The 15,315-nt window shown below is 43.6% G+C and overlaps 1 protein-coding gene across 1 annotated transcript in view; it reads left to right on the forward strand.

Moving 5' to 3' along the window:
• Positions 1-14,647: 14,647 nt before the first annotated feature.
• The window catches only part of LOC122530381 (oocyte zinc finger protein XlCOF6-like), a 56,519-nt gene continuing 55,851 nt past the window's right edge, over positions 14,648-15,315 (forward strand). The window contains exon 1 of the mRNA XM_043657268.1: positions 14,648-14,750. The gene's annotated coding sequence lies outside the window, so the exon portion shown is untranslated. The remainder of the gene's footprint in view (positions 14,751-15,315) is intronic.

Here is a 15,315-nt window from a genome sequence, read left to right on the forward strand (position 1 = left end):
TTCTTTTCATATTCAAATGCCGCCATTGACGCTTCAATGAATAATACTCAATGATAAATTTGTGGGCGTATTCAGGATGGACCGCGGCGGGACCTTGAAATCCAACCGCGCCAAACGCGCGCGTATTTGAATACGTAACCGAAACGCGGAGGGACCCGGTGTGAGTGAAGGGTGAGGAGGAAGAGAGAGAGAGAGAGAGAGAGAGAGAGAAAGAGAGAGAGATAGGAAGGTGGTACGACGTACCAACGTCCTCTTTTCCTTTTTTCTATGAACCGAGCCGAGGTTCGTTCAACCTCGACATAATGTTCAGACTCCCTATTTCTATTGCCGCGACGCGTCCTCTTCGATTAATGGCAGTTGGTCGTGTTGCGCCCCCCCCCCGCCCCCCTCTTGTCTGAAAGGGATATCCGTGCAGCCTCTCTAATCCTTGCGAGATCTTTGTACGGGCTTCGACGACGATTTTTCGGGAAATACGCTCGTTCAAAAATTTGTCCGTATTTCGTATTTTATCACGTTGCAATTTGGTATAAAGAAAAAAGTTCAGTATAACAATCCAGTTAGTCTCGTTTCAAAGCGTTTCACAGCCTGTTTTCACGCGGTGCAGCAAGTGAGAAAGCAAGGATACTTCTGTTTCGTCGAAAATCGTCAAAATTTAAATGCCTCTGAGAAATTGTTAGATTAGTCACGATCTTGAAGGTCAGAGTCTCTTCTTTGCAACGGTCTCTTGAAACTTGCTCTACCATTTCCCTCCGCTGTTTCGTTGAATTTTGAACGTTAGGAAAAATGTTAGAATTTCTTGAATCACTGTCAAAGTTGAATAAAAAAACATTGTCCTCTAAGTAGTTCAAAGGATTAAATGAAAGACTTCAATCTTTAAAATCTAGCCTTTTGTCTTGTCTTTCAGTCGACAAAAGTCCTGTGCGATAAACACTTTTGGATAAAAAGGATTCAAGATTGATAAAGTAGAGCTTCGTATTTTAAAATAAGACTGCATTATCGTACGACTTTATACTACTTTGTTCCAAAGAAGTTCGACAACTTGTCGTCGAGCGTTTTTGTCCGTATTTTTGTTTTACTTACAGAGGTACTTTTGTCCATTTTGTCCATATTTTTGTTTTACTTCGACAACTTATCGTCGAGCATTTTTGTCCGTATTTTTGTTTTACATACAGAGATACTTTTGTCCATATTTGTCCATTTTGTCCATATTTTTGTTTTACTTACAGAGATACTTTTATCCATATTTGTCCATTTTGTCCATATTTTTGTTTTACCTACGTATCTTTACCTACAGACGTGAGACGTTGAAAGAAACATCTCAGTGAATTTTGTGACATTTTTGCGATCTGTTGGAGTTTAATTGAGAGTCGACAAACTACGAACGCACGTACATCTGTGGAAGAAAGAATACCGAGCGAGTTTCGATTATTGCCCGGCAAGCTGAAGGAATCGGTAATCGAGACGCGTAACGTACTTTTAACGAAGAAATATGTCTGCCTGATTTCCGTGCCTTTTTTGTTCGAGAGGTGGCATCAAACGTTCCTCTGTCAACGGGGCCGGGGCTTTTTTGTTTTCCACTTTGCATATCGAGTTTCTCGAAGCCAGATGCAGACGCTGACGGATTTCCTATTGTCGGGCCGCCGGAATTCACAGTTCAACCCCGCGTGTTGCCTCGTGACGTTTTCGTAACAGGCGTTCCGTGAATCGCGTGTCGACTCGGAAAATCTTTCGACTCGAGACCTCGCACGAGCAAACAGATCGTCTGTTACAATTAAACAACTTGTTATTTTCTTTTTTGTTTTTCAATTCGTCGAGAGAAAGAGTTGAGACAGAATTTTACAAATTTATGATAATTGTCATTTACATTTGTTCAGGATCGAAAATCGCGCGATTTATCAAAATAGGATTCATCGTCGGGATTACGAAGATCATTCGCAGGCTCGTTCTTCGTTCGACCAACAAACTAACAACTCGTTATCTCGGACAACGATTTCGAAATGATTAACTCCGGAGACGACGACGACGTCGCGTAAGTTTGTAATCTTCCCCTCGTCCGCTTCGCTTCTTCCTTTCTTTTTTTGCAAGTCAGTCGGCCGGCTGAATTTTAGAAAAGATATATGCGCACGCACTAAAAGGTAATTGGCCTTTGAACACTTTGCTAGGAGGAATAACACGTTTAACGAGCTGAAACATTGGTACCTCCTCATCGGTGCAATTATCTCCTCCTTGCTGGAAGAAAAATCGAGTTAATTATCCGAAGGTATAATGACTGTAGAGCACAGGGAGCGAGAGGCACTAAATTAACGGACGCCATATTTCTGTCCGGCCTTGTGTCCTTTTATTTCGCGTTCTCCCCGTTTAAAAATATGACAATTCCCGTCGCGATGCGGCGAGAGAGCCGATTTTATTTCTCGAGGCCCGCCAAGAATTTTCGTCAGCTCTCTGTGCGTAATAATTGCCGGCTTGTAGATCTGTCGAAAGTTTCAGAAAGATACGATTCGACGATTGATAATTAGACAATTTTCCGAGTGAAAGTCTTTAATTAATAACGTGTTGTTATTAGTGATAATTATCTACTCGCAGTGTAGTGTGGCGACCACAAATTTATTAAATCTTCAACGTTTGAATAATTTTTTAACGAACAATGAAACTTACTGGATCTTCAAAGTTTGAGAAATTTAATGATATTTAAATCGTTACAATTTTTTAACGAGCAATGAACCCGAGGTTTTTTTCAAGAAGCGTGAAGCTTCTATTTTTACAGTCATTATTGAATTCATGCTTCAGAAAAATATTTTCCACTTCGTTTTTCCTCGAAAATGCTATAAAATCAAACCCTCGCAACATTGAACAATTGTTCTCGATGATAAAATTCATCATGAACTTGAAGTCATTGTTATATAAGAAATTATTGAACTTTGAGTAATAGGCTTGAACGACAAAAGTTCAAGAAATTCTGAGACACTTTTAAAGTTCACTAACTCGAAGAAAAGAAATTATATAGCAAGTTTTAACGGGTTCGTTGAAAAGGAAAGTCTTTCGGTCTTCAAGAATTTGTCCTTTATTTTATAGCAACGTAAAATAAATATCCACGTATACGTGTGGAGCTTCCAAATATCCACATACATACATGTGTGCAGACTGAAGCTTTCTCTTTACGGTGACCATGAAACTTCCTATACAATTTCTTGTCTTCGAGTTATTGAACTTTGAAAGTGTCTCAGTTCAGAATTTCTTGAACTTTTGTCGTTCAAGCCTAATATTAACGCGAAAGAAATTGTGTGATACAACAATTTTTGTGATAAACGTATTGTGATAAACGGGAGGCTTCGAAATCGGAGGCAGATTTAATCGTGAATGAAATTTTTCAATATTTCCAAAGACATTTGAATGTCTCGAGGGAAACACCATCTTTCTCGATACGAAAACGAATTTTTGCAAAGGACAAATCCAGCGCTGCGAAAGTAAAAGTTTCACGCTCAAATTCACTGCTGTGTGACAGCAAATTGTAACAGTTTACACTAATGCTTCAACAGCTGTAGTAACGATAGTTATTAAAATGGAAAAGTTCTGGCTTGTCGATGTGCATAGTTGGAAATCTTGAATTATCGGGGAACAACGGGGACGAGGGGAGAGGATCAATTAGCGAATAGCGAGATTTGGCGAGGCGTGGCATGATTTAACTCTGAAAGTGAGAATTATGACGTCGCAGAGGCGGTCGATAGTAACTAATTGTTATTATAAACTTACAGTATAGGTTTAATCATAATAGCTTGAGGCTAATTGGATAGATAATTAAGGGTAAAGGTAATTACGGGCGTATACACTGCATATACCGAGCATATATTCGCGCTACATGCTGCTTAGTACTCGATATGGCTCTGGGCTACGTTGCGTTTATGAGCTACGTGATCTGCTAAAGGACATTCTGTTGGAAATTTCATCCGCCCTCCCCCTCGTATCGCTCCTACTTTCGTTCTTCTTCTTCTTCTTCGATCGATCGATTTCTTCAAAATGTCCATGATTAATTTTTAGTTTGGCGGTTATTCCTTCTTCACTGTCTACTATGACATAATTTCTTTTTTTTTTTTTTTTGTAAGAGTAACTGAGTTCTTCTTCGACTTGATTTCTTATTTCAAAATGAATTTCGGTATAATTCTTAAACAGCCAACACTGGGAAATTTACACCGCTAAACAAACAATTTTAAATACAATTATTTCAAAATTGCGATTATCATTAAATACAATGGTTTTTAAACATTAAAATTTTCTAATGTAAAAATCACCATCGTTATATCGGTGGTTTGTCTCTGTCAATTTTATCATTCGATCCAAAGATGATCCAGGATGAACGAGGCACGGTATCACCAAGTTGAAAACTAAAATTGAAACTGGAAGAAATTAATTTGTACATACGAACGTAGCACAAGTAGGATAATTTTATTCCGTAAGTGGAATAATTAAACACACGTATACATGGATATTGTATATATGAAACAAGACACAAATATTTATTTGACGTTACTGCGGTAAGTAAAGGACAAATTCTTTGCTCTACTTGATGCATCGAATCGCCAAACATTAATAACGTCACTTTTACAGAAGATAAAACAAGTAGAACAAATTGTACGAAGATGACAATGACTGCTTAAAGGCACAAGTGTAGATTGGCCAATTTGTTTCCTGGCGTTTCGATTTGCTTCCGAGTAGCCACCAGCGGGTAGGAACATTAATACGGATTTATATTCGCGATATTCGTGAGATCATCTTCGGAGCTGGGTCAATGTTAAATTCAAATTACACGTTCTGCCGAAACGGCGGGGGTCAATCTCCTCGATTTTGCGAGAGATCACACTTGCCTTCGGCTACTGTTTCCACTGTGGCGTATTGTACGCACGCTGCCAGTTTACAGCATCGATATGGACCACGGGTTTCGTCAAATTACCAATTAACGTAAACGCCAGTAACAATAGCTCAAAGCTGTGTTCCCTCTGGAACGATGTACCACGCGAACAAACAGACACCAACCGCATCGTGCACGGCTCATAAACTGCGGACAGGGTGATTCTGTCAATGGGAAAGAAATCCTTCGGTCATGCTTCTGCTAACATTCGTGTCCTCCTGCTCGTAAGTGGATCTGCACATTTAATATTGTAATAGCAATTAAAAGTATCTCGTTTCAAAGTTTCATCTTAAAATTCGTGATCATGAAATTTAACTTCATACAATGAAGTTCGAACGAGAATTTTGCGTAGCAAATTTTTCGTCTTTCAGTATCGTTGATCGTGCTTCTGGGAACGTGTTCTCGTTCAACGTGTTTGTTAGAATAGAAATTAAAAAGAAGTAACTTTTAGTAATTTGCATTATTAATACTTTGTATTTTGTATTATCTTTAGTACCTGATATCTCATGTTATTTTTAATATTTCGTTAATTTTTAATACTTCAAAAATTCGTGGCCGTATTGAGATGAAGTATGAACAAGAATTCCGCGTAGCAAAATTCAGCATCGTTGATCATCGCTTTTGGAAACGTGTCCTCGTTCGTAAATGTCTAATATTACAATAGAAATTAAAAGAAGTATCTTTTAGTAATTCGTATTTTTAATACCTCGTTATTTCGTATTATTTTTTACTACCTAACATTTATTATTTTGTTTCAAAAATTCATGGCCGTATTGAGATGAAATTCGAACGAGAATTCCTGCGTAGCAGATACTTTCTCGATCGTCTGTCAGCGCCTTCCGAAGGAACCGAGTGCTACGTACAAAACGATTTCACGAATAATAACAACAACAACAATGAAACACCGATTCGAGGGCGTCTAAAGATTAATCACCCTGTCGACGGGGCGATATCCGGCGAGGAAACGAAGTCGCTAATTAATACCCCTAAATTTCTGTTTACGAATTCTGCCGGTGTCATTGTGTCGTTCCCCGAACAGCCACGAGTGTTTGCAAAGCGCGGGGTTGCCCTCTCGAAACGCGATTGTCTCCTCCTTTCTTCGCGCCCCCCCGATCGAGACAACAAGGACGTTCCATTGAAGCGGGACACGCGGGGACCAGCGAGCTGGAGTCGTTATATCGCTGGGAAAAGAAAAAGAAAAAAAAAAAAAAAGAAAAAAAAAGAGACGAATCGAAACGACCAAAGGGGGCGGGGGATGGGGTGGTTCGGCGCCGAGTGCTGATGCTCGCAACTGGGGCTTGAAGAGGTGAAAGTGTCGACGGAAGAAGATGACTAGAACAGCGGAGACGGGTTGACGAAGGGGTTGACGGAGGGGGGGTGGGAGGGGGAGGGAGCGGTGCGCCGGTGACTCCTGATTATTTGTAATTTGCTCTCCGGGTTGGAGGCACTCGAGTGCGGCCGACGCTCAGTGACAATGCATCGTGCCGGCGCGCGGGCGCGGATAGTAACGAGCAACGCGCGAAAAAAATACAAACGAATATGCCACGAAGTGACACCTCTCAATGACACTCGTTTGTTTCCTGCGTGTTCACCGCGCGCTCTTGCGGCGTATTGATGCCAGGGCGCGAGCCGCAGCCCTTTGGCCCCGGTATCGCGCCCGCCCCAAAGGCGAACGCGCAACCGCCACTTCTACGATAATGACAAACGATGAATCCCTGTTGTTTTTAATGAGAAATAACGGTTCGTTCTCTATCATTATGCGGCTGGCGTTCTGCACCCTGCCCCCTGATCCCGGCCCCAGACGACGATGATTTTCGGTGCGCGATGAAAAAGAGCTACGCGCGGATATCTGATCCTCAGCCACTGGTGTAATTGGGAACCATTGAAACTGGTCTTTCAATTCCACTCGTCACTTTCACTGGGAAGTCTGCACCAACTTGTGTCGCAATTTCCCGGGACTTTTGCAGCTTTAGTTTATTCGAGTTGCCAAAATGTCCGGATTCCTCAGCTCGGTCGGCTTTGCGGGAACGGCGAAGAAGGGAGGACAATGGGCGGGATCGATTAATTCAAATCGAGGATGGGCCAGGTGACGGAGCGACGAGTGGAGGTCGGATTTGTTAACGAAGTTACAGATTCGCGTAATCAAGAGGTGGGGGAGGAGGTCCCGATGGTAGTCGCGGTCCTCGCAGATGTTCGATATATCTTGCGTATTAGCATCCGCAATATTATTCATGTATGCAGAAGCCCGATACATTTTCAGGTCGGTGTGTGTGTGTGTGTGTGTGTGTGTGTGTGTGTGTGTGTGTGTACCTTCCGATGTATACCTACGCGCGCGAGGGACGTGGAAGAAAACAGCGAACGGCGGAGTGTGAGAAAGAGGAACAAAGGGATGCGCTGGCGAGGAAATTTGAAAAGACCGGCAGCGGAGGGCGGTGAAGGCCGAATTATGCACGCCGTTCCCTCTACTCGTCGCAGTCGCTCGATTTCGAATTACGAATTTTTCCTCGTTCGGCCTCGAAAAAAAAAAAAAAAAAGAATTGGAAAATTGAGAAATCCAAGGAAATCCGTGTAACTTTTGACGTACATATAGATTTATTCGCGAACGCAAAGCAAAGCGTTCGCTTTTCTTACGAAAAATCGTTTCCAACGACTCTGACTCTCGACTGCAACAACGAAGCAGCAATCGCTTATCGCGATTCGACGTGCGTTCAAGGAGAGAGAGAGAGAGAGAGAGAGAGAGAGAGAGAGAGAGAGAGAGAGAGAGAGAGCATCGGTGAAATAAAAGAGAAGAAGAGTCCGGGAGAGAAATACGGTAACGGAGATTTGGCGAGCGAAAGGGAGGAAGGAGAAGGAGAGGGAAGACGAAGTTTCGAGATAATGGGTATTGGAAGAAATTCTCTGGGCAACCCCTGCAGGCAGACACTAAACACCGAACGGCGGGGGCGCAGTTTGTCTTGACCCATTAGGAGAAACGCTAGTTGGCTTGCTCCGCAGGGGTGGATAGAGCGATAGGGGGTGGAAAAGAGGAAGCGGTTGTTTTATGGCCCGGCATCTGTTCGACGATCGTCTCGTTCCGATACCACTTTATCCTCGGCGTTAGCTGTTTCCTAACTGTTTGCGAAACAAGCCCTGCCTTTCTTCCTTCGTCCCTTTTTCACTTGGCTGTTCTCGGAAACGCCGTGGCCAGAGAACGTGTCTACCCATTCGGCTCTCAACTCTTCTGTCTTTCTTCCTTTCTCTCTTCCTCGAGTCTCGGTGTCCTCGATTCGGAATTCCTCGCGTCGCTTCTCGTCTCCCCTTAGCCGAGAGTCCGTCGCATTCGTCGCGTAAATTTGAGATCGACGAGCCTTTGGAAACGTGTCGGGATGTGCGAAAGTTTTTCGAAAATTGTTTCTTTTTCGAAACGTTGTTACGAATTACGTGATACACGAGTCTTGAGGTGGCTTTAGCCAGGGACCAAGGCACGAATCGAGAAAAGGGTAATTCGTAACTTTTATTCTGGCGTAAATAGAGACTCACCGAAGCATGAGAAAAAGTTGTAATAAACATGGGTTTATTAGAAAATTTCATTTCATTTATTTAAAAGTTGATACTTGTTCATTTTTTTAATAATAACTCGTTAATTTATTTGATAGTTTTAATATATAATATAGTTTAATAATAAATACACTAAATGTCAATATATTTAACTAGAATGTAGGTTATGTTATAATAATAATAATAATTAAATTATTGTCAATAGATGGCAATGTTTCTTAAATTTGAAAAAAATTATTATATTAATTTTACATAAATATAAATATAAATATTTTATATTTTTTTTCATATTTTTATTTTACCTTAATATAAATATTTCGACCCATGTTTATTAGGACTTTTTTTCATGTTTCAGCGAATGTTATCTACCTCTAAAAGTTACGATTACCCCACTTCACCCTGCATAAGCGCGAAAGAAAGAATGTACAATTAATAACAGTATTACAGCCAATATCTCTACGTCAACAAGTCCCAAAATAAAAGTCTCGTCTTGTTCGAACAAATGTTCTGTAGCATAATTTTTTTAATTACACTGATTACGATCTCGCGTCGAACAGCGATCTTGCGAGAAGCTGGCGGACGTGGACGGGAAACGCGGAGGAATTGGGTGAGCTTCGGGAAAGATGGGAACATTAGCTCGGGCGGTGGAGAATAACCGGTGTTTTTCACCGCGAGATACCGGGTAGCAATAAATAAACGTACGGCGTAGAGGGAGTTGGCGATAATACGTGATCCCCTTGCGCTGAATACTTAATGCTAAGTACTCGGTGTATTTGCATGCACCCCTGCCCCGCCCCGTCCCTCGACTCCTCGGCGATTCCATCGTCGAGGGTATGATCCTCCCGCGCGTATGTGCAGCTCGTGTGCGCCATCATACGTTTCGGTATGTCCTCTTCCGCGCCAGAAGAGAACGAAAGAGAGGAACAGCGAGCGAGATGGCTGTCTCTCGTGTGCACGCGCGAGAGAAAAAGAGAGAGAGAGAGAGAGAGAAAGGAAAGCGTTACGTACAGCGGATAGGGCGGCAGGTGGGGCAGGAGGGAAGCTACTATTGAGTCGCAACACAATAAAATAACATGAAATACTTGGGATGGAGAAAAACCTGGGTGGAGGAAAAGGGAACGCGGCAAAACCCCGTTCTCCGCCAGGCCGCGGAGAATCCAGCCCCGCAGTAAATGGGGGAGGTTGCTTCTGCTGCCGGTGTGTATGCATTATGCACGAAGATAATGCTCTCGGATACTTCGTCTGTATGGGAATAACGCGGAAAGCTGCGAGCCCACCGGGCTTCGAAGCGCGAGAATAACTCTTTCCGCGAGGCGCCACCGGGGGGAATCGGGAGATCGCCGGATTCCCCGATTTATTCTCGGATCATAGTCAGAAATTTGTCAAATTCTGCACGCTGTGTGTGTGTGTGTGTGTGTGTGTGTGTGTGTGTGTGTGTGTGTGTGTGTGTGTGTGTGTGTGTGTGTGTGTGTGTGTACGGTGCGTGATAACTGGATATTTGCGCGTTTATATATGCCGTTTATATCTCGGTGTGCCGTAACTAACGTTCACGGTGAAGAAGAAAAAGAAAGGGAAAAAAATGCGGGGAAAATCTTGCGCGAGACGCATCGATCATACACGCTCACACGTGGACTGGTGGACATTTGTTGAAAATTCGAAATTTAGAGCGATTACGGAAGCATTTCGATTTCAACGGGACGCGGAAGCAGCTCTCCGGTTGGGACGTTATTACACTTTTCTCGTTAAAACTGCACGCGGACGCGGCAGCGGCAGCGAGTTGACAAGAAATCGGCAGAATTTCTTTGCACGCACCTGAATCCAATTGAAGTTGCCATCCAGGCAGCCAGCCAGAGACAAAGTAATTTGCAACGACAGTACCTTCGAGACACATCCCATATACTCGTGTCACCGCAACCGTGTGTGCGCGCGCGTGTTTGTTTTACAAGGGGCACACCCCCAAGGGTGAATCGGTACCGCGCGGTCGTGTGCGGAGAGGCCCACGTGTACGCTCGTACACGTGTACGAGCGACTCTCGATGTATCCCAGGACGGTCCTCGAAAAGAAGGTGGCGGTCCGTGGTGAAAGAAACCGCGAGGCAGGAGGGAAAGAGAAACGGAATAATAGAACGGCGAAAGAAAGAAAGAGAGAAAGAGAGAGAGAGAGAAAGAGGAGAACAGCCGGTTAGAAGGAAACCGAAAGACTCGTGGAGGTGAAACGAGTCGATACGTACCTTCTCTACACATGGATGGGCCAATGAACGGGAGCGTGAGCCTATGTGCGTATATATATATATATATACATATATATATATATATATATATATATATGTACATATCGGGCCAACCTAACCTAAATTCTGAATAAAACGGGGGTTGCATAAGAGATCAGGGGTGTGATGAAAAACAAACAGCGGTTTAGGTTGCTGTTTGATCTTCGGGCCGGGGCATTCACAGAACTCCCGGACTCCCGCGGTATTATCTATTGACTGCACGGGATCGCGTGTGTGCGCTTCCTCTGCACCCGTCCAGCCATCAGGCTGCATCGTCGTTCCGGTGCAGCGACGAGAAGTTGATGCTGATACGAGCGCTGACCGTGGTGTGGCTCCTCCGCGCCGGGCCAACGCCTGAGCGACCGAGCCTTTCAGCCTTGGCGCCGCCATCGCCGTCGCTGCTTGGCATTTGGGAATAGCTTTTATGCGCTTGCTACCTTTCATCTTTAGCGCTTGATGACGCTCTCACGGAGCCCGCGCAGCGGGGAAAGAAAGCCAGCTACCGGGTACCGGCGGCTGCCTTTTACTTTCTCTCTCTCTCTCTCTCTCTCTCTTTCTTTCTTGCGATAGTTCAATAACGACGACCTAACGGGGTCCTCTCTCGTCACTCTCGCGAGTTCTCCGATTTGTCGACTCGCCTGGCTCTCTAATTGCATCTCCTCTCTCTCTCTGACTCTGTCTTGAATCTCCCGATTCCAGAAGTGTTAACCTGTCGCCAGTATTAAACTTGTCAAGAACCTCAGCAAATACGAATTATTCTCGTCCCGAAAAGTCGACGTAATAATCGCAAAACCACATATCCCGGCCAGCTGCCACGTTCCACACCTTCCTTAAAAAATTGTGATAACGACTTTGACGTGTAAAATTTATATTTCTTATTGCCTCTGTTTATTAATTCAATTGTAAGAGTTTGCCAAAGTTTAGATGATAAAAGAGAAAGAAAAAAACTAACGATCGCAGGAACACAGACACCGTACGTATAACAAAATCACGTCGATTAGTGAAAGACGATCGTTGCTGCGTAAACTTCTTGAGCAGCCTGCCTTCGTCGGTACTCGAGGACGTACAAAGATACACGTGGTTAGTGTTGGTAGTCGATAGGGAGCGGACGGGGGTGATTTCTGGCTTTGCTCCCGCCACGCTTACACGCACGCTCCTTTCCTACGTACTCATCGGCTTATCTTCTCATCTTTTGCCTTCGACTGTTGCGTGTCTAACGCGCCCGTGCTCTCCCTCCGCCCTCCTTCGGGCTTTTCCTTTCACCGTTGCCTTATTGAATATCCCACGAGTGGAAAATCAGTTGAACCTCCCGTGAAAGGAGGTCCGCCAAACCCTTGGCTGTTTGCCTCGCTCGCCTCCTTCCTCTCGGATTTCCCACCCTCGTGTCTACCTCGAGCCGGCCTCGGCCTCCCAGTTATTCGCGTTCAATGCGATTTCCTGCCGATCGGAATCAAATCACGGAAGAAGTAACTCGGTTGCAAGAAACGAGCAGCGCTCCCGACCGAAGCAAATTGTCGCGTCGAAGTTTTCCACCACCGCGCGTCGCGTGCTCATGAATAAATCAATACTTCTTTTTTTCTCTTTTTTCTTTTTTCTTTTCATCGCGAGCACCAGTTTAAAAATGTGAAGGGTGTTCTTACTGTTTCCAGATTATGCGAGTGGAAATGAGAGAGAGAGAGCAAAAAAAGACTGCCGTATAAACGTAGGTTGGAAAATTCTACGGGGAAGCAAAAAACGAGGAAAATTCGAAATACAAGCGTGGTAAGTTTTCGCTTGGATCGGCGAAACATTTGTCTAATTTGTTTACACAAACATGTGAATGTGCTTGGTTGTTGAATTTTCGACAAAATGAACCCGAGCCAGAGATTTTTGGGGGTGTGTGCGCCACTTGTGTGTTCAAATCTTGAAATTTAGTGGGTATAGTTAGATGGTCGTTCTGCACATTTATAAAGACGGATAGGTCGAGGAGGATTAATTACTCAGACACTTCACACCATTGGATTTTTATTCGTTTTACATGTACATATATTTGACTTTGGTTGACAAAACAAAAGCATTAATATAAATAGATAAACGAATGAAAATATCTATGAACACCAAAACAACGCATTAAGATATTCTACGTAATAAGTCGTATTATTACAATTTAAATGGCAAATTAAGACAAATGAATTTATACATTTGCATTTCACTTCAAATAGAAATTAATATTAATTTTGACAACGTCCGTATCTTTTGAGCATTTGTAAATAAGTGAAAGTCTAAATGAAATCAGTCATACCGACAGGTCCGACTGTTGTAGCGTTGAAACAATACAATTGTACAGTTATTTATGCAAGCTTCTATAAATGTTTCAACATCCCTCCGGGAAAGTGTTAAAACAAACGATTATAATACTCGTGAGGAATCAGCGCGAAGAATTTATAATGGGATTTTTCGAACGAAAGTAAATCAACTAGAAATTTTCTAGAAATGTAGTAAATTCAATTTTCGACGAATAGTCAAGACCTGTATTCATAAAACCGGGCAACGACTTTGAAATCGTCAACTCTTGTTTCGAATTTTCCTTGGCAGTTCCTTTCGCGAAGAATTTCTGCAAGCATATATTGTTTTCACTCGTAGAATCGATTGGCGGGGAAAATTAGGAATGTTTGGGAATGTTATATTGGAGAACATCGAATATGGGATGCGTACGGTGTGCCTATGTTATTATATGCTTGTGTTAGAGCAATGTGTTTTTTTTTTCAGTCGTAGAACAGTCATCACGTGTATCCATATTTTATATTCATCGTTTTCACTGCACACGCGAGTACCCGTTGCACCCTCTTATCGTTTTAACAAATATATCATTTATTATAAAGAAGCAATTCCAAAGATAGGTGCCTCCGTGTGATTAAAAAAATTCGAACGGTATCGCGGGCGACGATAAATCATACCGTACCGAAACTCAACAGCGAGATACCTAAACTTGACTTGGAGTTATCATTTCGTTTACGTCGCCCTCGTCCTCCCCGAATCGTTTCTTTTTTTTTTTTTTTTTTTTTTTACGACGATCGTATTAGGACGAGACTTGAAAAGGCCACACTCGAAAGGCGAAACGTCGCGTTTGACGTCTTCATGTATCATCTGTCGGTTTCCGTTCCGCGCGCCATTATAATATCCCGTAGGATGCGAGATGACGCGAAGCGAACACGTCGTTGTGTATAAATGTATTCGCGACGGTGGAAAAGTATCGCGAACGCTTTCGAGTCGAAGGAGAGGCCGGATGAAAGAGGGAGGGAGAGAGAGAGAGAGAGAGAGAGAGAGAGAACGAATATCCCTCGTAGATTTCTTTGCATAGAGAATTTGATCGTTTGTCAAGTAGACGGCGTCTCGCGCAAATTGATGCAGCGGACCGGTGCTCGGGAAATTGCTTCCACGCGGATTGAATTTCCTCTCCCCGTGCAAAACGCATTCGTGCAGCGGCTGATTCGATTCCGCACGAGACAATTCGGCATAAAGAGTTGCATCCACGAACGTAATAGATATTTCGAAGCAGTTTTTATTCGTTTTCAAACTGGGCAACTGCGCGCCCGCGGTGCGTTACCCGGTCATTGTTTCACGGCTGCTGTGTTGCGGTTCCCTGTATCGCGGGCTGATTGGTTTCCGGCATTGTCGCGCCGCCCGTTTTATTTCCTTCGGGATTGACCTATAATACAATACGTCGATCATTCCGTCCGCCATCGGACGGTTCAATTTGCCGTTTCGATGTTTCACGAAGCACAACGGGGGATGGCTGTATCCCCCGATTCGTTCGAAATTCGAAAGCTTCACTCGAATGGTCTTTGGGATTCGTTTTTATTTGGAAAATAAGTAGATGGTAATCCAAGAAGGAAAAGAAAAAAGAAATTACGAGAGAAAGTATATAAGTACAAGTTACCAGTAATTCATTTAACAGGTTTCAAACGGACGACTGTGAAGTGGGATCGACTGCGACTGGGATAGAGCGCCACACACCTTGAGAATGGAGCGAGGCGCGGAAAGCGGTGAAAAGGATCTCGAGTAAGTAAAAAACAAAGCGATATCCTTGTTTCAACTGAAAGAAGAAGAAGCTACTTGAAAATCGGCGTCAAAGGGCACATTCGTGCGCGCACCACACGGGTTCATATAGGTGTGTATACTGTACGAGAGACTAAGAAGATTCACAGAAGCTCTTTACTTAACCGTTTCCATCGGAGAGCTTTAGCATCCGGTACACTCTCTTTTGATCGTTAGTTAAGAAGTGAATAATATTAATTAAAACGTTCTTTTGCGGTGTGGCTCTTTCTTCTCCCTGGCCCCGAGCCATCGTCGTCGTCGTCATCATCGTTGTCGTTGTCGTCGTCGTCGTCGTCGTCGTCGTCGTCGTTGTCGTCGTCGTCGTCGTCGTCGAGCCCTTTCCCACTGGGTAAGAGGAGAAGGGAGAGAAGGTCGAAACGAGGCGGGAACCGCCGCCACTCGACTTGTCGCTCCTTGTTGGATATTTATTCGTTCGTTCGTTTTTTATTTATACTCGAGGTCTGAAGACCCGCCTTATTTGCACCCACCCCCTGAAGCTGGCAGCTCTTCCAACCCACTTCCACCTTTA

Source organism: Frieseomelitta varia, unplaced genomic scaffold (genome assembly GCF_011392965.1).
Source record: "Frieseomelitta varia isolate USP_RPSP 00005682 unplaced genomic scaffold, Fvar_1.2 scaffold_340, whole genome shotgun sequence".
Taxonomy (NCBI): domain Eukaryota; kingdom Metazoa; phylum Arthropoda; class Insecta; order Hymenoptera; family Apidae; genus Frieseomelitta; species Frieseomelitta varia.